The sequence below is a fragment of the Columba livia genome, chromosome 1, assembly GCF_036013475.1.
Source record: "Columba livia isolate bColLiv1 breed racing homer chromosome 1, bColLiv1.pat.W.v2, whole genome shotgun sequence".
NCBI classification, from domain to species: domain Eukaryota; kingdom Metazoa; phylum Chordata; class Aves; order Columbiformes; family Columbidae; genus Columba; species Columba livia.
Window position 1 is genome coordinate 201,259,165 of NC_088602.1, and position 27,983 is coordinate 201,287,147.

The following is a 27,983-nucleotide window of genomic DNA, read 5'->3' on the forward strand; positions in this document are numbered from 1 at the left end:
ACCTCAGCTAAATAACATTCTTACCATTGTTTTGCTTACACACTGCAGTGTGCATTTTCACTCTGCAAACAAATTAGCAAACCTCATCCTCTCACTTTGTGAGTAAAATCCATAGGATCCTTAAAACTGTCATAGAGTGAAGTCACAAACTGCATTTGCGATTCTTTTATGGAAAGCATAAAGAATCAGTACTCCTCAGCTAGTACTGATGTGTGAACCGTGATGGTTTTAATAGATCTCTGTCCCCTAAAGCCAGCTGAGGCCTTGTTACATACTTTCACAAGTGAATGACTATCAGTTAGAGTTATGAATGCTTAGCCCATTTACATAGGCTTTAAAACCTAGCTATTTAATTCAGTTGCCTAAAAGTAGGGATATTTATTTTGGCTGAGTGATCTAGGGTTATAAAAAAGGAGATTAAGTAAGATGATATTGCCCGTACAGTGTTATGATCACACTGAGAAAAATATACTCCACTCAGCAACATCAGAGAACGTAAATTCCTGTGTAAGTTGCTGTGTTTTATGGCACACAATCCAAGTAACTTACTGCAGTGTCAGAAAGATGGCTTTGGTGATAAGCTGGTCCAATAAAGTTAATTCTGTAAACAAATATTGAGTAAAAACTACTGTCAGAAATACATGAAGTGTTTTTTTTCCCTCTGCTTCTCCTGGAAAGTCTGTCCTTTGGCAGGCAGCTATGCACACTGTGCGATTCATCTGTCTGAGAAGACAGCTGATGTCACCTCCTGGCCAGCTGGCAAGGTGTGACTACGTACACAGACGCCAGCACATTCCTCTGAGAGGGAATAAATCAGACAACTGGCACCTGTGACACTGATGTCCATTCAAATACTTCTCCGATCGTGTAATTTCAAGTGTAGTGGAAGAGCATAGTTGGGGTCCCTCTCCTTTGTCGCAATCTGGTATCAAAAGCAGCTTCTTCCCATACATAATCAACTAGGACTAGAAACTCATTTTTGGAAAATGGAATTAAATGATGAACTCCTAGGGACTGACCAGATTGCACATGGAAGTAATATTAAGCAATAGATTTCATGTCTAACATGTAGGCTGTGATATATTTTCTTCTTTTATTAGAGTAAACTTGAAGCAATGTCTATTTGAGGAGAGCCCTTCCTACCTTAACATATAATTAATAGCACAATGGGAAACAGGCTTGTCAGTATTAGTGGTCTGGTACAAAATACATCATCACTTTGTATTTATTGACCTCTTCCAACTTCAATGCCCTCTGTAAAGACGCATTAGACGCGAGTGAAATAAATCTGAATACACCTGTCTCCCAGAGCCCTTCAAATATTTTTAATACATAATAGCTAGAAGCTGGTGAATGAAAGACAGTGCCCAAGGCTTCTGAAGCTTGAACTAAGCCAGTTTTCATTCCACTTATGTGAGAAATACTAATAATAGTCATGTACAGGTAGAAAAGATTTGGGATAAGCAAATAAACCTCATGAGAGTGCCTGACAACTTCAACCAGAGTGTAGCTTGAAATCAGAACTACCCCACCACCTTTCATGCCGATAGTTCTTTTAGATTAAATAAATATTAATATGGAGAAAATATATCAATAGCTACTTCAAGTTTTTAAGAGATCATTTTATTTCTACAGAAACATACATATTTCATAAAATCTGAAACCTAAAGTAGCTGTATATTTTTGACAAAAGTTCTAGCAGCTTCAAGGAATTTTCCCTGAACTTGTCTGTTAACCAAGGTAAGTTACTGCAGTAATACAAGTCACTTATGTTGTAAACACTTGAATAAATGGCATTGTCTCTTCTGACCCATGATATACACCCTCCTGATGCTATGCTTCTCCTTCTCCTGTGCTTTCACTCTGCTATAGCCATGAGTTATATCCAGTTCTAAGTTAATGGAAAATGTAAGGTCCCCTTAATTAATTCCAATAATCTCATATTTTCTGTAGGCTAAGAACATGCACAGGGATGGTTACACAATGTGTAGTGATGTGTGTGAGCCAATGTACTTTCTTCTAAGTGTGTTAGAAATACAATGGTTGTGGAAACTTCTATTTATTGTAGACAATCACGGTCTCAGGCTGTAGCACTGGTTCAAAAATAGTCTTGTTCCTTGACACAGTGGTGTTCTAAACATTACATTATGATTATATACACTCTGGTCTAATGAATATTCAGTTATTCATCTCAAAGACCCCCTGCTAAGAACGCAGGACATTCAAAGGTAAGACACTTGCTCAACAGGGAAATTGAGCTGGATCTCCACCCCCAAGATGAGTGGGCTCATCATTACCGTCCTGGCAAAAGAGGCAGTTCTAGCTCCTGGGATGCGTGGGGCATTTTTAATGCATGATCCAATGCAACAAAAATATAGACACAGCAGATATCAATGAAAAACAAAACAAAACAGATTAGCTGCAGGTGATCTAGCATGATTTTTGTGATTTGTTAACATTTAAGGCATAAGACTGATGTGTTATCAACACTGTTCTAGCTTCAAATACAAAGCATAGCACTATGAAGGCTACTACAAGGAAAGTTAACTCTGTCCCAGCCAGACCCAGTTCAACCATCAAGGTATCAGACACTTTGGGGGAACTTAGAAGTGACAAGGTGATTCATAACAGGTCTTCCAAAATGCTTTGACCTTCTGGATTCTTTAGGTAGCGTACAATTTTGCCTTTTGTTTACAAACATCTTCCTTGACATAATCAAAATGAGTGCCCAGGAATTCTGTGGCTCCTGCGTCATTAACATTGACCTCACCTCAGTGTGCTAATGAAGGAAATGTCACTACACCTAACTAGACTTTTTAATCCTACTCCTTGCTTCTCTGCCAATTTAGGGTGTTCCAGGTGTGCCTAAAATCAGATCTTTTGTTTCCTAAGGTACTATTCTGATGAAAATTTAGGATAAAAGTGTGATAAGGTTTCATTTAAGTTTCATTCAAGTTTCACTGGGACCTACAGTGACAAGTTCATTTAGTAATTTCATACGTCTAGCTTTCGCCCTGCCCTCCTCAAAGTTCTATGGATCATACCTAGTAGGAGTAAAGAAACGTTTTGGATTATAAATCTGTTTCTGCCAATCAGACCATCTACAAGCTCTATCTTATTAACATCGAAGATATTTTCAGTCTGTTCTCTGTTTTCAGTACTTTGTTGTTATAATTTAAAGAAATTTCACCCTGAATTCATTTTTGGACAGTGTATATGTTTATCCCTGTATTGGACATGGTTAGAATGTGAAGCTCTTCTATCTTGATGATGTTTATTCTCCTTGTCTCACTTTCCTCACTCTGCCTGTGTATTTTTTGGGAAAAAAAAAAAAAAGAAAAATCTCCTCTCAGCCTTTCTTTACTATGCTAAATAAGCCATGCTTTCATACCATCCTCTCACACAGCTGTCCTTTCATCATAATGCTACTACTTGTAGTTCTTTTTTACTCTCATTTGCTGAGGTTTCCTCTATCCCATTCTTATTTTTCATTCATCACTTACCTGGATTTTAAGGCTCATGTGATGAGCTGACACATTCTGTGCTGGAGTTCTGCCTCCCACAGTGCGGGCCTGCAAAGGCAGGCTAAGGTTATCAATAGTTAACAAGCATACTCTACTATTTTAACCTTTGCATTTGCTTTGAAAATCTGTATAAAGCAAAAAGAAACAGGGTACAGGCACACTATAGTCAAGAAGTTCTCAGTTCAATGATCTGTACATGAGAATCAGTCAGTAGGATTAGGTTTACTAAGCTCAGATAAAAGGCAGGAGTAGAAAATGCTGATAGAGTTTTGTCTTCTTCTCCTTCCCCCTCCATGGTCTACACCCCGCCTGCCCCCAATAGAAATAATAATTTCAATTCTCAGCTTCTGGAAAGAAAGCTCCTCAACATACTTAAATGTATATAGGCCATTCCCAATCGGTTTCAGGTGCTGAGTGAAAGGAAGATTTCTGCCTCTTTCCTATTATTGAGGCCCTTGAGTAAAACAATGACCTCCAACAGTCTGTTTTCCCTTCTATAAATGCTCTGGGCAGCAGAGAGGTCCATCATGTTCTTCTGCACCATCCTAAAGACAGCCCCTAGGTTGATCACAAGACCAAAATAATGTATCATGCAGACAATGGTCTTGAAATCCAGCCTTGTGAGAAATCAGGACACATCCTTTGGAGTGTACGAAACACATGGTTCCCAACACACTGATGTATTTCTCTACATGAAGCAGGCAGTCTATAGGTGTGCAACTGTATGGATGGGCAAGGAGCTCGGAAAGAAAAGTCCAGAGTCTTCTCTTGGGAGTGGATGAAGGTGCAGCAACTGTGTTTTGACACTTTTACTTTGTGAATTTTTTATTTGTGTGCTCAACATTTCCTGAGAAGCAGCAGCAGCGTATAACTGCGGTAATTCTTGTCTGCCCACATAATATGTAACTGTAATTGTGAAATTGAACAATCTTGTTAAATTCCTTTCTGGAGGTTCTTAACAAAACTGTGAGCAGGACCAGAAGCTCTGGGATTTCTGTGTACAACCTTAAAACTACCTTGTATTTGGTTTATACTTGATTCATATTTAGAATCACAGGAATTAAAAAGACTTCAACAAATATGTACTAGAAGTCTAATATTAAAAAAAAAAAAAAAGATGGATGCTATCAGTCCTGTTGCTTGCCAAAGCAAATTTCTGAATTACCAATTGAACAGAGTGTCAGGGATTTTTAAGCTCTGCATTTGCTATATGAATACAGATTATTTGATGCCTACAGGGCCTCCATGTAAACACCCACTAATCTGTTAAAAAAAGAAATATGAATGATCCTGCTCACTAACAGGCATTTCCTCAGGGACTTCAATGAGTGTTAGATTAGGTAATGAATGCTTAGAGGTTCTTCTGTTAAACAGCAGCACAGGCTCCTTTTTGTGGGGATGGTATTTTTCTGCCAGTAATATAGAGTCAATGCTTTAGGTTTGATAGAACTTTTCCCAGTAACAATCAACAGATATGAGATTGTGGGAGTTTATTTTTTTTGCCAGATTTTCGAATGTCTATTTCTAGCCTCCTACTGTGTGAAATGCTGGCACATTTCACAAGGTCTTTGCATGATCCTTCATCACTAAAAGCCTTTTTCAGGTCTTCAAATATTTATTTCTACATGTCTGTGCAGAAACTACAAGTTTTACAAGACCCCTGCTTTAACTAAACCAATGAATTTTGATATTCCAAACCAGACAAAAGTAGGTCTCAAAAAGCATTGGTTTTAAAACCTTTGCATTGGAGGAATTTCTACTTTCACACTTGTAGCTAAGTTGGAGCTGGAGAAAAAGACCTGGGCTGTGATCCTGGGGTCTGCTATTTTTTCTTGATTAAATAATGATTTTTGCATTCTTAGAAGGTATGTGAAGTAAGTGAAGGATTTTTTCTTCTGAGATAGCTTTGAACAGCAAGCTGCAGTCTTTAACTGAATAGGTTGCAGTAGCTCCAAGGCTCGAGGTCTGAGAGGGCCCATGCGATGTTCATGGGGTGAGTCTTCTTGGAATATATTTCTGGGAACATAAAGGCAAAGAAGGTGATTAGGAACAATCAGAACAAATTTACTTACGCCTGACCAACATGATTGTCTTTTACAAAACTGTGGATGAGGGGACAGCAGTTGAAGTCATTAACCTGGACTTGAGAAAGGCTTTTGACACCATCTTTCACAGTGTACTTGCATTCAAGGTAGGATGTTAACAAGTGGATGAGTGTGTAAAAAATAATTTGGATGGTTGTGCTCAGATTATAGTGGCTAACAGGCCTTTCATTACCTGAATGCTGTTAAGAAGAGGGGTGTTACAAGGGTCTAGCCTGATACAAATCCTGTTTAACATCTTTATCAGCAATCAGGAGAAGGCAATGGAATGTGCTCTCAGAAAGTCTGCAAATGATATCAAACTGCAGAGGCTAAGGAGACACCAGTAGCCATGCTTGAGCACAGGACTGCCAGCCACAGAGACCTGGACACCTGAGCAGGCACCTAGAAAGAATGAGGTTTGTTCCACCAGGAGAAAAGACTGCTTCAGCCATCCCATACCTCCAAGGAGCATAGCATGAAGATGGAGCCACTCTCTTCACAAGAGGCATACACTGAAACAAGAGGTGTTCAGAAACTTTTTCCATGTGCAGATATTCAAGTACATAGTTTACGCTGTCCAGACATGTTGTGCAGTCTCCATCCTTGGAGGTTTACAACACCTCAGTAGATAAAGCCCCAAGGAACCTGGTGTGACAACATAGCTGGCCCAGCTTTGAGGGGTTGGGGTAGCAGGAGCTTGCCAGGGCACAGGGCAGGACCCAGAAGCCAGACACATCCCCCCAAGCCCGGAGCAGTACCTGCAGGGGGTCAGGCAAGGCAACATCAGCCCTGGGCATTGGACACTTTCCTGGGGATGGGATGAGCTGAACTGGGATGTAAACTTGTGGGCAGGAGTACAGATCCATAGCTTGTGTTCAGCCACAGACATGGTGGCAGTGCAGCAGGGGCTATAGCTCGTGTGAGGGTCAAGGGTGAGATCCTCTGCTCAGGGCAGCTCCCTGGGCTGGGACAGGCCCTGGCCACAGCCTTCCCACCAACTACTGGATCTTGTCCTTGCAACCCAGGGGATGGGCTGCCCTCAGGGAGATAGCTCTGCTCTGCCCTGGGCTCCTTCCTCAGGCCTGACTCAAGGGCTAAGGGTGTGCTCAGTGCCCTTGTACAGGGCTTGGGATGGGTGACCTCCTAAGGTGCCTTCCAACCTGAGTTATCTGGTGATTCTACCATGCAAACACCGTCAGATTTTAGCAAAAATAATAGAGTTGTTGCTGTCTACCAGCGAGCTCTCCAACATTGGTGCATGACATGTATTCATAGTGGGAAGGGTAAAGGACAGGGGAGGAGACTGAGAAAGTTAGGAAGGCACCTTCCTTGCTGACAAGTGAAAGACTTTTAGAGAGAAGAAGAACATTTTTTAAGAGAATATTTGTTCTCTGACTTTAAAGTACTATCACAATATTGTTTGGTCATCTTTCACAGGATGTTTTCATACCTGTTTTAGGGATGGGAGAATACAGATGTGGCAAACACAGATGACACACATAAGTGAAGATGATAAGGCAAGATGACGAAGACTCAGGCCTGCTCTCTAGACAACAAAAGCACCCTTAGCTTCTTGATCCAGCCCAAATGAACAGCAAAATGTTACTGGTGTATTCTTTTCTAAGTAGCACCCTATTGATACTTCCAGGGTTTGATATATGTGCAGAATTTCCTTGCACCATGAAAAAAAAAAAAAAAAAAGTAAAATAAGCAGCAAAGTACTTTCTGACAGTTTCACTGTTAGCACAATGTAACAAAAATTCAAACGCCATTATCTGAGATTAGAAGCAATGGATAATTCAGAGAAGTTGATCCTGTCAACTACACTTTGTCAAATCAAGTGATTTGTAAAATCACTGCATTGACTACAAATGAAATAAGGAAACCTGACCAGTGTAAGGACAAAGAGAACAGTCAGTACTTGGCCTGTTGTGTTATGTTTCCTGTTTGCTGTGAGAGCAACTTTAGGAAAAAACTGCCTGCCTTTCATTTAACCCATTTACCAGGGTATATCTGCACAAAGTTTTCACTACTTATACAGCTTTAACATTTTTTTCCAGGGTCAGTCTGTATGGTGGTCTGGTCAGTTGGATATATTTAACCCTGAACAGACACTCTAAAAGGTAAATAATGATACTATCTGACTTCAAGAGAACAGATTGTCTAAGATCAGTGGTGAAGAGAACATTAATCTGGGTCTCTTAAATCTGCTCAGACGTACTCAGTAAAGTCCACAGACACCATTTAAATAAAAATATTTAGTGTTTAAAGGAACAGGTTTGGTTCTCTACTGGACAAGAGAACAGAATAAAAAGAAGTGTTCATCTTTCTCCAGTTTTGGGACCTATGGAAATAGGACTGATCCCTAACACAATTTAGGGTGAGCATCTCTAATTCACATCCCATAACATCACCTCCCAGAAAGTAATCCTGCCATAAGTGATACTGAAAGCTCTAAGGCATGAGGCTATTCTTCCTATGAATTGTTTTTGACACATCAGAATCAGGAAGTTAAAATGTGTTTGTAGGTTATGAAGTGCTGAGAAACTCCTTTATGGGATAGTTTTGTTACTGCTATCTTTCTTTAATATCAGTGTCATGGAGGCACCCTGAAGTTAGTTTTAGGCAGACAACAAGGTCCAAAACAAACTTTTATTTTGGTCAAAAAGGTGCAGCAGATTAACTGGTAAAGAATGGGGTTTTAGTACTCCAGTAACGTAAATACAGGTTCGAGTATCAGTTGAGGAAATTATTGGGATGCAGCAAATAAGAATAATGGAGGTCCACAGTGTGCATAGACGTGGCTCACCAAAAACAATGCCAGAGCTGTCCCTGACTCCGGGAAAAATATACGCCTGCCTGAATCTGGCAAGAAATTATTAAAGAAAATACACGTGGTTATATTTAAGCACAGAATCATTCACCCACATGTGGAGATAAAGCAGTCCCATTTTTCTTTCGGGAGGTTACCTTAGACGACGTCCCAGGAGGGCTCTCGGCAGCAGCATTTGGCCCACACTCCAAGAGGACATGCCAAGCACATGCCTCGGTGGAGTCCCGCTTATATAGCTGAGTCAGGTCCAACTGTGGGCATTTCAGAAGCTTCTCTGCACCCCCACTCTGGCTGTGGGGTGCCCTGAAATTTCTCGGCACACCCCCAACTCCATCTGTGGGAGCCCAGAAACTTCTCAGCTCCTTGGTGCCTCTGAGTCTCCTCCTCTTCTCTCTTAATGACCTTGGCCAAAGGGCTCTGGGGTCATACAAAAGAAGCTTTCAGCCCCAATGCAGGAGAGTGAGGGGGGAATGTGTTGAGGGAGAGGGGGATGTGCCTGCACCTTCCATATCCAAGGAAAGTGGGGGGAGCAAGGGGGAAGAGAGAGGGGTATGCAACTGCCACACAATCAGTTTTCAAAAAACAAAATATCTAGACTGTTTTACTCTCAAAGAAAAAGAATAAACCTTCCCTTCCAGAATTCTGAGGACATGAGCCTGGATTCTAATGCAGAGGTTAAAAGTTAAACTTAGCAAGTCTGTCCATTTTAGGTATAAAACATTGCAGGATGAACTAGGCCTTTGAGATGTGCAGATTCCAGACTAAAGTGCACTTTTTTCCCCAGCTTCTCCTGCTCATATGACAGAAAACAGATGACTAACTGGAAGTCTATTTATAATAGTATGGTGGTGTTTTGACCTGCTCTCAAGGAGTCTTTGGATGAGATTCTGTGAAGGTCCAGTCCTGAGAGCAAAAGAGCGAATAAGTAAAGCAGATGTTGAAGGTGCTTGGGAGGAAATCTATAGAGGGGTGGGGGAAAAAACAAAAAAAACCCAAACAACAACAACAAAAAAAACAGGAAATAGTCTTTAAAGATAGACTAAAGAAAAAAAACTCTTGAAAGCTAGTGGAGAAGGCCAGACTGTCAGCAGATATTCTAATCTGTGAACAGGGTAGTCTTGGAATTAAGCCAGAGTAAAGTCAACAGTTATAATAAGATGAGTGAAATATAGTGCAGGAAGGACTTGACTTCCTCGGGTTAGTAGTGGGAACCCTTTCACCAGAAGGGAAAAGACTTAACTATATAAGAAATGGCTGAAAAGTCTCTTTTCTGTTTTATTCATATTTCTTTTATTTTAAGAAATGTGACCATCTGCATTTTAAGGGTGACCTGGCAAAAGTGCTCTGTCTGCAAATAGCGTGGGACTACGGAAAAGTTCATAATTTTCTAGATCTCTGTAGTCTTTTTCTTTTGCATTCTAGCCTCTTCTAACATTCCAACCAAATGATCATGTTAACATATTTAACTCCTCAAGAGTGTGTTTACTCCCATAATCAAGATTTACTCATATATTTCAGTCCTTCATTCACTACTTGCATTCTTAAATTATTAATTGCAATGGTAAGTGGCAGGTAGCAAAGAAACAGTAATCAGTATAAAGCAGGTTTAAATTATAGAGCAAGAGCTCAAGATCAAAGTTTCTGAATCATGTCCTCTTTTCCATATACATTTAACCAGAACCCTACTGACTACCTTCCATCACTGGCAGAACACACATAAACAATATTAGATGTTTCTAAATTGGTCAATTATTTTGTCCATGTATTTAGCACACACTTGTGTTTCAGTTTAATCAATGTTATATCTTCATGTATTCAGGCAAATAACCTACTATGCTAAGCTTGGATGTGTCCCATCTGCATATACTGCTGTGTGATGCCCTCTCCATGGCTGCTACAAGTCAGAAGAATGATTATGAGAATAACTGCTCATTAGCAATTTGTTGGCACAGTCATCCTGTTATGATTATCTTGCGATCCCCTGACCACTATGGTCACCCATGTAAATAATCCATTACCTACTTAAAAGCAGCAACCCAAATACACCACAGCTCCTTTTTTGATAATACAAGTGCCCTGTATCTAACCATTAGTTTAATCATAATTAGATCATGAATGACTTGGATGGGCTTCTCATTTTTTAAAAAACCTGCAGCTCATGTATTAATAAGATTTTAGACACAACCTTTTTCCTTCATAGTGCAGCTTGCCTTCAGCCTCAGTTTTTGCCTACAGCTGATTGCCAAGTTGTGGGATGCTGACTTATGTCATTCTATATGTCTTTTACACATAAGCTTTAGCAGTCACCTTCAACAGTAAGAAGTAAGAACTGTACTTTGTGGGAACATCTTGAATTTTTATTTTTTTATTCCAGATAAAGCAAAGTCTGTTCTTTCTCATTTGAGCAATTATTTAACTTGTGAGCTGCTGTTTTCCATTGGAAACCAAAACAAACCCACAAAACATTAACAGAAATAAACACATAGAAGTAGAAACAGAGAAGGAAAGGGAAGACTATGTATTTCATGAGAGCTATTGCCTGTTATTCAGCCTTCAGATCCATTTCAGAGACACTGTTTGTTATTAAAGCTCATTAGAAACTTGCAGTTCTTTCAGATTCTAAATCTCCTTTGTATCAACATTCTTTACTCTTTCCATCCATCTTAAATTACTGTGTGAAGAAAAATCCTGTGCATAATCTGAATGCTTTCATTATCTGGCTCTCCTACAGACATCGGATATTAAATCTCTTGCTTAGTATTGTCCCAATATTTGACATTTACCATTGCAGCATTTATCTTTCAGAACCTACATCTTTGTTGACTTTCCTTCTAGACCAAATATTTATTGTACAGCCCTTACTGTACCTATATCTAATCCTGCCAACCTTTCCAACTACAGCCGCCAGATATTATTTTTTCAAAAACCTATTAACCTAACAGTAAGAAATAAGGATCTAGTGAGTTCAGCCTCTTCCTGGCACTGGTGCTAACCCTGGGAGTCCACATGGCTTTGATTAAAGCCCCTTTATAAGCCATAAATGAGTAGCAGCTGTTCCTGACATATCTAGGAAACTTGGCAAATTAGACCACCTCACATTTGATGAAGCTGCAGGTGGGAGATGACAGGTTTCGTTTGTGGTCTTCAAATCAGTTCCCTCAAATTAATGTTCTGCATCAAAGCAAATACTATTTTTAACTTTTTGATTAAGAGAGAAAAGGAAAGGAAAAAGACGATTGCCTCTCAGGTAACAGAGTTACCTGTATAACCAATATACCTGCAATGTTAAATATGATGCAAAACTCCTATAAAGGCTTGTGCATATATCAAAGCTTCTGCTGCTTGGAACATGTTGAATGATGGGCTGCATCAAAACCTTGATGAAATAGAAATATATCACACATACAGTAAGAGACAATAAATCATGTTATGGGTGTGATGAATGAATCAAAATGAGTCAACATTAAGTTATGGGAGAGAGGAATCATCCATATATTTTGCCTCAGCACTGGGGTAGATAAGGGCAGCAACTACGGGGTTTGATTTGAAATTTTGAACACAAATTTGAAATTTTGACGTTTAAAAAAAATCCTCTAATTTTTGTTCCAGGCCCATTCCGGCTTTATTTTCTAACATAATACATGCAAACTCTTGAGATGTTGATTTTTGCTTTGTTTTATTTTAAGTTCTGTCTTAAGTGCTGTAATTTGAATAACTACATTTCAGTCATTTCTATATACTGTATACATCTGCCCAGGATCTATTCTTACAAATTTGGCATGCAAATAATAATCTCCACTTCAATTCTTTGCTTAGAAACTGAGATTCAGAATATATTAGAATAAACTCATACATTAGAACTTGAGAACATGTATAAAATTTTTTGAGAACCAGAAAACTTTGCCAAAAAGTCAACACAGGCTTCCAGTTTGTATAGTTCTGAAGATCACAACAGTGTATTCAATGACTATTCAGCAACACCTATATGAATTTAAAGGGTAAGTTAAGAAATAATGACTTCTGTACTTGATATCAATTGTAGCCCTCACTGGCAACTCAAAATAAAACCTGAAAGTGGAAGCTGAATTACAATTATCCATTTGACACCTGAAAATGAAGTTTAAATAACCTGATGCTATGTGATTGCAAATATATTTCAAAAGTTTGTTCCAACCACTTTTTTTGGTAGAAAGACTGGCAGCTGAATTCTCTTTGGATGCTTAACTACAATCAAAAACAGAATAAAAATTCCTTCTAATCTTACTTATTACTAGATAGAATACCTAATACTTTACAGAATGTTGTCATATATCAATGTTAATGGGCATCTCTAACCCTGTAAATTAAAGGAGCTGATAAAAACTAGTCAAACTTTCAATTCCAGTTTAAATGTCAGCTCAGTCACTAGAAAAATTCCCATTGACTGGAATAATTTGGTTCATAGACTAACAAAGGAGACCTAAACAGGCTTAAAACTATAATCTTGCACTTAAAAGCATGTGGTTTATTTTTGCCCCCACTTGACACTCTGTGAGAGCCAGCGTCACATACCCTGAATTGCATAAGCCATTTGTTCCCTTGGAATGTTCCTCGGAGTATCATATTGTGGTCCTTTAAAATTTGCTGTTCATTTCTTTTTAAACAATCTGACTCAAAATTGCATTTGTCTGTTTTGTTGTGTACACTCCAACAGTCCCTTGTGAAGCGTTTTTCACAGAGAAGGGCTAAAAAAATGGTAGAACAATGATGTCTGGTAAACACATTAACAGAAACAGATTGTTTTGCATTGCCTTTGACTGGTATGTTTTTTCTCTAGCTCTCCCTCTGGGTCCCCTTTGCCCTCCAATACTCAGTAGCCTTGCTACTTTTCCCCAACAACAGAATAGCTTTGAAAGTTTACTTTCTAAGACAGGAATTAAAATGGGATTTGCAAGAAACCTCCTAGCCAGGGGCATTTTTCTGAAAGTATCAGTGTCTGAAGATAAGTAGCTTTAGATGTAGCTGCTTCTTAGGGCTACTCAAAGCTCAATGTCTCCATTCTCTCACAGCCCTGTAGACCTTTTTTACATTTTAGCTTTCTTTAAAAGAGCAAATATTGGAAAGAATAAACAATCCCACATACTTGTAAAGTTGGCAACATCGCAGCAGCCAGTATCCTGTTGAAAGGTGGTCAAGGAAAGCACTAAGCTGTTACAAAGCTATCAAAACCAGCTAGAACCTCAAAGTTTATTCTAGGTTTCCTCCCAAATTTTCAATTCTTAGTTCATTAAGATGTTGATTTTTCTGAGTACCCTATGCGTTCACTTCTCTCTTGGGACAACAAGAGGTGCATCTGTCTCTTCCTTTAGTAATATGTTCTTTGTGCTTCTTCAGGCTGTTGTATCAACCACTTCCTGTTGGAGCAAGAGTGAAGAAAGAAAGACCAAGGGAAAGAGCTTAGGTGTCTGTGTTAAGCCAACAACTTGTCTAGGACATGTTTCTACTGAAATGAAAATTTATGGTGAGACAAGCGTGGAAGTCAGTGATCACGAAAGGTACTGACATATTGTCATTGACCTTGCAAACACGATAGCAGGTTGTAAGTGTAGGACAATCTACGTTGCACAAAAGAACCCATGTTTTTTCTTTGTATTTGACATTGGTAACACTACCTTGTAAAACACTATGAAACATTCTGAGTTCTTTTGAATGTATTAAGTGGATTGAGTCGACTTCCAAAGTATTTATGTATCACAAGCTTTACAACAGAAAATTTACAACAGAAAATTTACAACACAAGCTTTACAACAGTCTTTCCTCCACCGTAGGAAGAAAAACTGCAATTCTTTGGCTTGGTCCCTCTGAGGGACATGAGAGCACTTCTGTGCTGTCCTCAATTGTATGTTTTTCTTCCTGCATCAAGGAAATCTGGACATTTGAGCCAGAAGGGAGCTATGGAACAGTGCCTGGGAGATGACGTGCCATTGCTATGCGTAAGAAGAGGAGACTGAGTGACTAGTCAGCTTGTCACAAATCAAATGAAGAACTGTCATCAGGGAAAGGAATTTTAGACTTTTAGACTTAGGTCCTGATTATAATTTTAACCACCAATGTTAACAGACTGGACAAGAAGCTCCTGCAAGGATAAGGAGGTAGTTATAGATATAACCTGAAATCTGTGTGATCCTTTGACCAGAGGAGGAAGGAATGGGCTGCAAATTCCAGTCTCTTACATGTTTGATTTGATTTTTTTTTTGTTTTTTTCCTGCATTTGAAAAATACAACATTAAATAGAACTGCAGAATCTTACATTTCTTACATTACCAGAGCACTATGAGGCTGTTAACAGCTGCTGTAGTTATCGAGTTTAATGCTATTGTGCCCCACCAGCAAGTCTGAGCCATCAGCTTCTGGGAGTTTCCATGTTTCCAGCAAAGATGCCAATCCTGTTCATAGTTCTGTCCTACACACCATAGTCCATGATAAAAATGAACAGGGAAACCTATTGAAAATGCCACTCAATAACATTAATATATGACTGCTACCAAACCAGGGACAATCCAAATCACTGCCATAAAGTTTTAGAGGTGGAAGACTCCGTACATCTCTTTCTGTGTCATCTTGTCTCTTAGGAAAAAAAAACAACAAACAAACCAAACCAAAAGCTATTAAGAATATAATCTCAAACTGTTCATAGGTCTTACTTCAGAAAAACAAACAAGCCAAAGACCTCATGAACAATTATGTAATTAGGATTCTGTCTGAAACTGGCATTATTCATTTCCATAGGTGAATTAAGCACTCATTACTTTCATTATGCTCCATTCTGCTAATATGATTAATCATATATATTTTAAAATGAAGTCATTTAACTACTATTGGCCATAAACCATACTTCTAATAAAAACAAAGCCTTTTAACTACTGTTGGCCATGAAGGGTACTTCTGATTACTCACTTCACTAATGCTCATTTGTCATCTAACTCTTTGATTTTACTGCATTAGTCCATAACAAATATAAAATAAGAGACCTTAACCTGATGCCAAAAGATATTTAGCTTGGATCGCTGTAATCCATCAAATGTCCTAGTGAGTCAAAATGGAATCTGCAATCCTCTGAACATTGTTATTGATTTGAAAACTGCGATATTTTGGGCAAGCCTCTGAGAAATATCATCATTCTCTTGTGTAAATATGGAGAGTGATCAAATACATGCATCTGCATTCTTTCATAGCAAATGATGTAAAGGCAGGAATAGATTAGACTGCAGCACACAACAGAGGGCAGGCTATAACCCAGAAAGATATAATGCTGGATGGAACACTTATGCCCTATTAGCAAAAACCAAGCTGTTACAATTGTTGCCTTAAATCAAATCTTAACCACCCTGACCAATTACAGCTCTGACTGCAATGTGCAGTAAATGGATAGGACATAATAAATCTTTCTATTTTACCAGACATATCAAGATACAAATGTGCTTGACTGTATACTATTATCTTACAGCTGAGTCTCATGACACTTCATATCTCACTCTGCAACAAGATTTTGAACAAGCACGTGCTAGATGGTTTAATACGAGTTCAGGTGGTGACAAATAGCCCCCTTTTGCCAAAGACATTTCCAGAGAGCTGCTGGTCACATACAATGTTACTGTCTTTGTTACTTCAGTCTGCAAAAGCACAGGAAAATCAGTGGGCTCATCATCTATAGCTGGAATCTATATCATGGATTTCTGACCTTACCGTGCAATTTTATTTTGAAAACAGTGAGATAAAAATGATGAGTCTTATTTCACGTTTCCCAGATAAGTGCTGTTTGTTTGGCTTCCAGCAGTAGACAGTAACAAAGAAATCCAAATAAAACCTCTTAAATCTCACTGCTTACACATGACTACTGTTCTCCAGCAACTATCCTGACAGCTTGAGAAAAAGCTATTGTTATTTTCTGTAATGAGTGACTTGTGTTGGAAATGTGACATGTTTTCTAGTTTTCTAAAGTGATGTAAACCTGTGTAAATGCATATTATCAGATACTGTCATTGCAGACACAGTATTAGGCATTGTTCTGAAAGGAATGGCACAGTTAAAATTAACAGGCTGAATTTGTAGCCGGAGGAGTTGATGCCATGCCGTTACCTTAATGTCCGCTTTCCAATCATTACAGACTTTTTCTCTTTAATTAACAAGGCATGACAGTGAAAAGTTGATTATAGACAAGAAGGTGCTTTTAATGTCCCTTAGAACTGTAGAATGTCCCCACTCAGCTGGAATATAGGCTCACCAGGAGGCTCATACGTAGTTACCAGGCAGTTGTTTCTCAGTAAAGCAGTTACCTTCATTGGCTGAGTTAGTCTGATTTTCTCCTGGTTTTGCCTTTTGGCAATAGAGCAAGCAAAGCTCTCTTTTCTCAGAGGACATTAGCCAATTAAAGCAGTGGTCTGGCAAAGGTACTGTGCAGAAATCACAGCCATATATTAATTATGCAGATCTTTTTCACGTTGTACAATTGCTATAAACCCCCTTTTATTTCAGGTTTCTAATCAGCTGGGTATAACATTGACATCAAGGTTGCCTCAACGCCAGCCCCATCCCTTCTCTATTTATCCACTGGGTCACAAGTATTAAATAAATTTTGTGGGAAAAACAACTGGCATACAGACATTAAGTGCACAATACCAGGTGAAATGGGAATGCAGAGGGGTTGTTGGAAAAGCTGTGTCATATCTGAGCTGCTAGCAATGCAAAGGGGCAAAATCACAAAGTCTCTGTAGATATGCTGTAATAGAAAAGGGAAGGGCACAATCAAATGCAGTTGGAGCAAATTCAAGAAGCATCTGACTGATAAGAATTTGAGCATGTGTAATGTTATTTTTATGATAAACATTCTGGCCAAAAAAGTACTTGGCAGTTTTCCTCTAAGGCTGTTTTTCGATGTTGTTGTTGGCCTCAGTTTCATTAGCCTAAAACGTGTTGGTGGTTTTGTAAAAAAGCAATACCCGTAAATTACTCTTGTATCATAGTTGTCATGATGATAAATGAAGAGCGATTAATTAAATGTATATTCAAATGAACTTCACTGACTTTATAAGTTTTTTTCTAGGATGGGATTTCACTGAGGCTTGGAAGTGGTGTCATGGTGAGAGAAAACTTTTGTTCAGAAACTTCTGAAGTTTAAATGTGTGGAAAGACATGAGAGACGGCACTGGAGGGTTATGGTTTTAAATGTGGCATCTGGGTGCCCCTTTGTGGGCTGTGGTGTTATTGCACTGGTGAGGACTCATAAGGTACCCACAGGATTTCATCACCTGTGATTATTAGTATCTGTCTGATGTTTATACACTTTGTAAAAATATATCATTTTGAAATTACACTTTTGCTGCTTCAGTATCTTTTCTCTCATTATGTGGTGTAAGCTATCCACCTGATATTGCAGTGAAGCACAGTACTTTATTAAATTACAAGGCAGATTAATGTTATGAGTCATTTATTATCCACATTTGAGGCAAAACACAGCCACAAAAGTAGAAATATTAACATAAGTAGGAGGAAATGCAAGCAGAGACTAGAGAAGCAGTAACAGTTACCAGCAGATATGAGGAGTAATCTTCCATCCAGAAAAACAAAACAAAGCAAAACAAAACTATTTTGGGGCTACTCATATCAGGATGAGAGAAATAGTAGGTCAGAAAAAGGTCTAGCTAATGAATCTGTGCTTCTAAATACTTTTGATTTATAATTGCTATAACAGTTGCATTTATCACAGTATCACAGCGTGGTTGAGGTTGGAAGGGACCTGGTCCAACACCTCTGCCCAAGCTGGGTGACCTAGTTCACCGGAATGATGTCCAGTCAGGTTTTGACTGTCTCCAATGAGGGAGACTACAGAACCTCTCTAGGCAATCTGTGCCAATGCTCAGCCACCCTCAGAGTAAATAAGTGTTTCCTGGTGTTCAGGGGCTCCTGTGTTTCAATTTGTGCCCACTGCCACTTGCCCTGTCACTGAGCTCTACTGAAAAAACCCTGGCTCTATCTTATTTGCATCCTCCCATCTGGTATTCATATACTCTGCTAAGACCTCTCCTGAACCTTCTCTTCTTCAACCTGAGAAACCCCAGGTCACTTAGCCTCTTCTCTATGTCATGTGCTTCAAACCTCTAATGGTCTTTGTAATCCTTCACTGGACTTGCTCCAGTATGTCCATGTTCTCTGGTACCGTGGAGTGCTCAACGGGACCCAGCACTCCAAATGTGTCTCACCAGTGCTGAGTATAGGGGATCATCTACCTTGACCTGCTAACACAGCCTAGAAGGCTGTTGATCTTTGCTGAGAAGGTGCATTGCTGTCTTATAGTCAATTTGGCATCCACCAGGACCCTTAAGAAACTTTTCTGTAATTCTGCTTTCCAGCTGGTAGATCCCCTGTGCTGGCACAGGAAGCTATTCCTCCCCAAGTGCAGGACTTGGCATTTCTCTTTGCTAAACCTCACAAAATTCCTGTTGGTTCATTTCTCCAACTTGTTGAGGTTTCTGTGAGTGTCATCACAAAAGTCTGCTGTATCAGTGACTCCTTTTAATTCTTTATTTTCCTCAAACTTGCTGAGGCTGTGCTCTAGGTCATTAATGAGTATATTGAACAGTATTGGCTCTGATATCAATTGCTGTGGTATTCCACTAGTGACTGACCTCTAGCTGGACTATGTTGCTGATGATAACCCTCTTCATCCAACAGTTCAGACAGTTTTCAGTCAGTCTTATTGACCACTTACCTAGATCATACTTCATCATTTTGTCTATGTGAGACAGTGTTGAAAGCCCAACCAAAATCAAGACAAACAACATCCCCTGTTCTTTCCTCCTCCACTGGCTTAGTTATTTCCTTGCAGAAGACTATCAGGTTGGCAAGGCCTGATTTCCCTTTTATAACTCTTGTCCTTCATATGCTTGGACTTGTTTGTTCCAGAAGGACTTGCTCTTTCTTGATCCTGGAAATAAGATGAGGTTGACTGGCTTTTTGTTCCCTAGATCCTTCTTGCAAGTTTTGAAGATAGCAATGGTATTTTCTTTCTTGCAATCTCTCAATTGCCATGACCTTTTAGTGATTATTGAGAGTAGCCTCTCAGTGGCATCAGCCAGCTCTCTCAGCATGGTTTTGGGTCCACGTGCCTGTCCACTTTGTTTAAATGTTCCTTAGGTCGATCCTCCTGCATAAATTGATTTTTTGGGGTGCTTCTGTAATACTACTCTACAGAGGCTAAGCCTATTTATTCCCCAATTAAGACTGATGATTCATTGTTCTCTTTCACAGAGAAAAAATAGACTTTGACTTGAAGAGCAGAAATCATAACAGAAGAGACATATAAGGAAAGAATATTCTCACTTATGTCACTATAGAACCAAGATTTAGAATAAGGCACACTGTTTAGCATTGAAGTGGGTGACAGTGATAGGAGCTGGCCTCACTTTTAGTGTGTTCGCTTCTAGTCTGACATCTATTGACCACCAAAGACCTGTGTAAAAAATTCAATTGTTTTGTTCCACATGGAACAGCATATTTAAAGTTAAAAAATGTTCTGCTTTATCTCATTGTGTGTTCTTCAGTAGATGAGGAATGTTCTGCGCTTTGCAGAAAGAAATCACAAGTTGCATCTCTGCCGCTGCAAAGTAATTCCCTGTGACAGTGGTGAAGTCCAGGGCTAGTTTTGCAGTTAATATATTCTTTTTTTGGATTAACGATTTTGATGAAGTAGAGGATCTGTGGTTCTTAGTCCCTCTTTCTTCCAGTATATGGTGTGAGCTGGACCACGTTCCCCTAGCCCCCAGCTGTGCCAACACTGTCCACCATGGTTGCTCCTCACAGAATATTTCAGTGTATTTCACTCAGTATGAGAGGAAAAAGTACATCAAAACAATTGAATTTCCAGTGAGACAGGTCATATAGTTTTGTGTTTATTTCATTCGTTGTTGTTGTTGTTGTTGTTGTTTCTCTTTTTTTTTGGGGGGGTGAGGGAGGGAGTGGATTGTCCTTTTCTCCATCATACAAATCTATCATTGTTGTAGTTTCCACTTGTCATTACCTATCAACTAGTATTTCATCTCCATGACCATTTCTTATTTTTCTGACAAAAAGCATACCATGGAGGCAACTTGGAAATTGTATTAGACACCAGTGAAAAGCTGAATATAAAGACAATGAAAAAGAGAGTTAAATATTTTAGTAACAATTTAAGGAATCTCTGCTTCACAGGAAAACTCTAGAGCTAGACAGTAGATGTTGCATGGTGGGGTATCCTTAAGATCCAGCTTTCCTCCATAGTTTGTGTCCTGAACAGCATGCATGAGAGGCAGTCTCCTTCCTTATTTTATTAAAGATTGGTCAGTGGGTATTATATAAAGCAGTTGCAGAAAAGAACATCAGAATGTAAGACTGACTGCCTCAGATGAGTGTTAATACAGTACATTCCCTTCTCTGTTTTCCTTTCTCCTTCATTTGGTGTTTAATGAAAAATCTTTTTCTCCGAAGTCAGTATTATTAAGCTACAGAGTCATGTTGCTCCTCCGTGTCTCTCTTTTCTCACTGCATTCTTAATTTGTTTTCTGCCAAATGACACATCTTCAACCAGAGAAGTGCAGATACTCACAATACAAATTCTAGCCTTAAAAGCCTAGAGAAAAACATTGACACTGTCAGTTCCACGGGGTAGAAAGGTACCCAGCATACAGGGCTGCTAAAACTATTTTTCTGGAGCCTGCATGCAATAAACAGGGATGAGTTCAAAAGACATCTGGAGACTGGGGCCAGCGAAACCATCACAACTTGATAATGATGTTCTCTGCATATTGAAAGAAACCCCTTCAAACAAACTCCAATGCCCGATACCAAACTCCTCTTTTGTCCTGCATATGGCTTCCCTGTTCCTGGCCCTGTGTGGGCATGCTGTACTGTATCATTCAGCTGGCTAGTCCTTGGCCTTCTCTGAGCCTTCCTCTGTTAAGACTAGCTCCACTGCCTGCTGTCTTTCTTCCACTTAACTTTCTCAAGCAACAACAGAAATTCTTGCCAGTTCCCCACAGGTCTTTAATAGCAGTGTTAGCTTTTGACTTGGTTCTCATTTCAAATGTTGCTGCAACAATAGCAACAAGAACAGCTTATTTTTAATGAAAACTGTATTTATGTGGACAATGCTGGTTTTCCTGTAGTTCATGGTCTAAATGAAATTTTCAAGTTTTCTATGTATTGTGTAAAATGATTCAGTGCCTTGTTTATCTTTTTTCCACCGAAACAGATATAACTGAAAGAACAAGGGTTCAAAGTCAATGAGTTCTTCTTACATGAATCTCCAGCAGCACAGCTGTGTACCCAGCTTTATAGAGAGCTCTGTCAATAAAGTCAGATAAAGAAATCCTTCATAAACCAGACTCTCAAGAAGTCCTGGTCACAATGTCTGTGAGATATAACATCTCAAGATAGAGTAGCATGTTTGCCTTCAGTACAGAATAGACTTTTGATCACAATCACAACTATAGTATAGCTGCAACACCTTTGAAAAATAAAGAGGAATTATTATCTGGAAGTTAATTCACCTGTGGTGGACTTGATGGAGTTAGAACACAGGTAAGAAAAGTAATCCTTAGACAGATTACTGAATCTATACTAATCTTTAGTTCTACATGTATAAAATGGGGACATTTTCTGATTTAATGGGAGTGCCAGCATGTCAGGGAGGTGATTCTGCCCTTCTGCTCTGCTCTGGTGAGACCTCACCTGCAGTGAGGGGTCCTCAGCAAAGGACAGACATGGACCTGTTAGAGAGGGGCCAGAGGAGCCACAGAAATGATCAGGGGGCTGGAACACCTCTTCTATGAGGACCAGCTGAGAGATATGGGATCTATAAGAAGGATGAAGATAGCCTTTTTAGCAGGCCCTGTTGCATTAGTACAAGGGGTAATGGTTTTAAGCTAAAAGAGGGGAGATTCAGGTTAGACATGAGAAAAAAGATTTTTACAATGAGGTTGGTAAAATACTGGAACAGGTTTCCCACAGAGGTGGTAGATGACTTATCCCTGGAGACATTCAAGGCCAGGCTGGATAGGGCTCTGAGCAACCTGATCTAGTTGAAGATGTCTCTGCTCATTGCAGAGGGGTTGGACTAGGTGACTTTTTGGAGGCCCTTTGTAACCCAAACTATTCTATGATTCTATGATTTTAGCACTTGTTCACAGACTTTTTTAAAGCAACTGTTATCTAGCATACAACATTTTTTTTTAATTGCATCTAGATTCTCAGGCAGAACTTGAAACCCAACTGCAACAATGCCTGGTTTTTATGTCTAACATAGATGGGGCCTCATAGAAATGTTAGATACAGACTAACAGGCAGGAAACCTTGGTCAGCCTAATGTAATACAAACATTTGAGTGCCTTACTCAGCTGTGCCCGCAGGAGATCCAGACCTCTTAATTTGTTACTTCTCTCTCTCTTTGCAAGACAATCCAGTTAACTGGCTTCTGGCTATTGAGAAAACCATGACAAAATGTCTGGCACCTCCATTCGCTTGGGATAAAATATAGCTAACACTTACCGAGAGCATGTTTAATTGTATGGTGAGTGCCAATGTTACGTTGTCGTTACATGATTGTTCAGAAGCCAAATCACTCACCCAGAAGTGACGCCACTCTGCACACCCATAGGAAGCAAGCTCAGGCTGCAAAAGGAGGATCTAGCCATGGATTATGCTGGAGGAAGCACTCCCCTTACATGTGGTAAGGGAGATGCAAGGTTTCAAACCCACTTTCCAGTGATGTATATGTTTTATTAAAGCCTTGCTGGGTAGATGCCCCATCCCTGGAAACGTTAAAGGTCAGGTTGGATGGGGCTCTGAGTAACGTCATCTAGTTGAAGATGTCCCTGTTAATTGCAGGGGAAGTTAGACTAGATGAGCTTTAACAATCCCTTCCAACATAAACTATTCTATGATTCTGTGATATTCAAATTACCCTCCAGGTCAAGGATCAGAAGTCTCTCCTTCTCAGTTGTTGTCAGGCCTTTTCCCTCTCTCTGTGACTGTTGCATACCTGACTGCTCAGTGTCTGACCTTCAGCAGGAAACAGGAAGGTATTCTTACTCAGGATGCTCCGTGGTGCTTAGGACAGTCCTCTGGGATGGAGACAGAAAAGGCCACTTCATTGGGCTAGTAAGAATCAAAGACCTAGATGATTCGGTGTGTATGCAAGATCTGAGCAAAGCGGCCACTTCACCAGGTAATTGTAGCCTTGATTCTTTCTGTCTCCTTGGACATCTCCAAGAAACTTAAGCAGGACAAAAACAGCTATCTGTCTCACAAGGATCGCATTAGAGCTCCCATCTTCTCAGAGCAGGAGGTTCAGAACAGTCATGGGTGACTGAGGTTACATAAACTGAGGCTGCTGAGGTCACAAGGAGCTTTAAGCAAATTGGGGAAATGCCTAAAGGACAGAGGGACCTATGTAGCTAGGCAAAGCAAGATTGCTCTCTTACAACACTCTGAGTCTAGTCTTAATTTGAGAAGATTTTTCTGCATTGTTCTGTGAAGTAACAGTGCATTTTGCAAGTTATTTAATATGTGTTTTTCAAAGACAATACTCTCTGGTTGCTAACATGACAACTAATTTGACTATTTACTTTCTTGCTTTGTTCAACAAGTGAAATACTAGTAATAAAAATAATAGTAATAACGATAGTAATAATAATAGTAGTAATAGCAATAATAACGATAAGAGTAATAATTTGAAGGTTTGTTTCTAGATAAAATCTCCTCTCATTTATACCGGCACCATTGAATGAGTTGAAGGTGCAGGGTGGAATCAAGGCCAGCTCATATAAAAACTGGACACAAACTCTAGTTTGAGAATCTGCAAAAAGGTTGGGTTTGTTCTTTATTTTTTAACGTGCCAATGGTAACAAATTCCCAAAGGTTTAAGACTTAATCATCATCAGTAGCTGAGTAGAAGACTGAAGTACAATTGTAGCAGAGCTGTTTATCTGCTTGGATAGAATTCATTTCCTCAGCCTTTTTCTGACACAAAAACAGATGTAACTCTGTCATTCCTCTGACCTCTGTGGCAAGATGAACAGCTAGGCTGCTACATGTATTGATCAGAGAAAGAAGCACTCCATGGGAAATAAGCTGTAGATGCCTTGCTGTGAAATTGAAGATTTAACATCTGTCCCATGCAGATGGTAATTAATCTTGAATTTGTAATGCCCACAATTGGTTGGTTGACAACATTACTTTCTTAATCTGGGAGCACGGATAAACAAACGTATTGGATTGCTCTGTGGGTAACATTTTATGAATGTGTTATAATTGCATATGCAGCCCATAAATCAGTTAGATTTCTCATCTACATTGCTAATTGTGTTTATTATTGGAAATGCTTCTCATGTTGCTTGGTATTCACTAACTGGTTGATTTCCCACTGTTGAAATCACATACCCATGTAGGAATTGAAAACCTTACTGATACAAATATTTTACGAACTATTAAAGATTTTGCTGATTCTAATCATCTGGTAGCTAGGTGTGTGCATTTAAGGGTAGCTTAGGTATTCATTTTTTATTCCATTTTATGGAATCTGCAATTATGAAATAAATTTAATAGATAATGTTCTGGTTATGAGATGTTAAGGGTTGTTTTATATCCCTTTCTGCCCTGCTACAGTTTTACTCTTCGCACCTCAACACTGCTACTTCACGTTCTGAAACCAAATTCCTTCCCCATATCTTCCTTTAAGGATTGATTTAGAGGATCACTGTAGATATATCTAACTTTGTGGCAGGATTCTAGCACTTCCAAATCTTAATTTCTCAGTTATACTCATACATGTAGCTTACCGTAACTAGGACAGCTACTAGCATAAAAAGTGTTGAAAATGTTGAAATTAAACTGGTAGTCTGCAGAAAAAAAAATCTTCCATAATCAAAAATGTTTGCAGTAACTGAATCTGTGTCCCAAAAAATTACCCCTATGAGGGGAATTTTGAAAGTGTTGCCTGAACCTGGTTAGACTCAAAGGTTTCAATATGTAATATAATATGAATTACATGCTAGTTTAGACATGTAATAATTCATGTGTGTATTTAAAAGCCAAATAACAGCATATTGGTGGTTCCTTCTCTGCTGTATGTCAGTAGCCTGGGGGAACTGGGTAGCCTGTGCAGAGTAAATGCTTAGAGTCATGACAGCACATTTGAAGTAAATCACAACCCTTACACTCTAGTGTAGGCTGCTTGACATTAGGGTGTAAGGGGGAGAAGGAAAGAAGGAGCTTTCTCTTCTTGAATTGTGTAGGCAATGGTTCTTCTCCCACTGTTTTCTCCTCTGTACTGGCACTGGGAGGGCTTTACCTCATATTTCTGCCTATACCACAGGCAGCATCAAAACACACTCCAACCACAATAATTAATTTCATTTTGGCCTCTGAACAGACAACAGCAGATGTCTGAAGCTTTTGATTTTCAGTCCTAAGTTAAGACTCTTTGAAGTCAATGGAAAGACTGCCGTTTGCTTCAGTGGGCTCTGAATCAACCTTTTAGTCCCTTACCAATGAATGGCTGATTTAAGCTGGCTGCTTGTTCATGGAAGGGTTTGCATTTGTTACAGCACTTTGAATGGAGCTGTCCCCTGAAAAATTTGCTCCTTCTTTTCTTAAAGGAAGATGTAGATTCTAGAAGCTGGTGTATAATCTGGTCTGACACAGAATATGCTGGATCTCCATATTTGTATTATTCTGACTTTAAAGGATAAAATATTGATAGAAGTTAGGAGCTGATGACTTTTGTTGTGAGCATTTCCAAGCAGAATATTTGTATGTAGATGGTTTTGAAACATTCTGAACCAAGTCATCTATCTTTTAAGTGAATCTTGAAGTAAAGTTTGCTCTGGATTCTAGAAGCTTAATTTAGGTTACAGCTGTAACAATCATCATTAAACTCATATTTAAGTTTTCTAGACTTTTATTTTTTTAGGGTGGATGAAACATCAGTATGAATTCTAAAATGAAATCAGCCCCATTATGCTTCTACAGGGTTTGTGGGAACAGGTCATGCCACTACATAATTCTAATAACACAAAGTCAGGGAAATAAAATTATAATAACAAAATAGAAGAGAAGAAAAAATGGTACTACAGCTACTAAATTACTGTAGCAGTAAAAATATCACCAGATTTGTAGAATTATTCTTCAGCAAAAAAGCTGAAATTCCTTCATAGAAATTCTGGTTCCATTATTTTCATAACAAAACTACTCCCATCTTTTGTTTTTGCAGACTCTTTATGCTGTTATTTCTTGTTTAAATTTATTGTATGAAAGCCAAAGTGGTTTTCTTCCCCCAAATTTCCCATACATTTGTGTTGAAAAGAGCTGCACGCATAAATTTAAAAATAAATAAGCAAATAAAATCCCTTCATTTTTCATGGTTGTATTAGACTTCATCTTTAAATTGACTATCTCTGAGCACTTCTGCCAATGAAACTCAATAACAAAAATGTCTGCAGAAGGTAAGCATGAAAAGAGGTGTGGATATGATCAAAATGAGTTTGCCTGAATATTTTTATAGAATGGATACTGCTAGAACAGAAACAGTAGCTGTATCAAGCTTCACAAAGTAAAACACATGAAATTGCTAATTTAGAGGATGTCTATTCAAATTGTCAGGAGGAAGCCAGTATCTAGATTTGAAGCCACTTAGCTACTTTGCAATGGTTTTCCAATGTGCAAGACTTTAACTTGTAGTCAATTTGGTGAGTTACTTTGCCACAAATGTTAAATCTCTTATGTAAAGGTTAAAATTTACTCTGGAAAATGTAGCATCTTGTAAATCAGAAGTATCACTTTCACATGGCAATTTGTTTTTGAGTCCATGTTATCTGCAAAAAGATACTGGAATTTATAATTTTAACGCTTGACCATGAGAATTGAATCACCAGTAAATATGTAGAATATTACATTCATTATTTCACTTTTTCAACCTCCAATTAACTCTACGTCCCCCTGTCTTTTCCTTATTGGTGTCTGCTGCTTATTGTAACTAATTTAGAAGCAAGATCCTTAGGGTAGGAACCTGTCTTTTTTTGTTTGTCTGTAAAGTGCTATGAAGCCATGGGAGTAATGTGTTGTCTTTCATAGTAACTGACCTATGATATGTCAGATAAAGGTTAAAGCCCTCCATAATATGCTAATGCCTGGGACCCTCAACCTGACAATTACCATTTTAGAGGTTATTTATGTCCAGCAGCACAGTGAATTAGCACACAAACAAGCAGAGAAGTTGGACCAACTTCCTCATCTCTTGCACATATACAAACTATGATGGCAGCTCTGCAGACTGATGTCATTTTTCACTATGAGCAGAACAATACAAGGCCTTTAATAAAATATATCTCAGAAAACCCACAGTTTTGACTTATTTATATGATATCATCTAAATATTCTGGAAGCAGAAGGAGCTTGCCTATATCAGTAGGAAAGACCTTAGATTTCTTTTCTCTTGCCAGAGCCATAGAATGCAAATACTGCAGAAGTAGC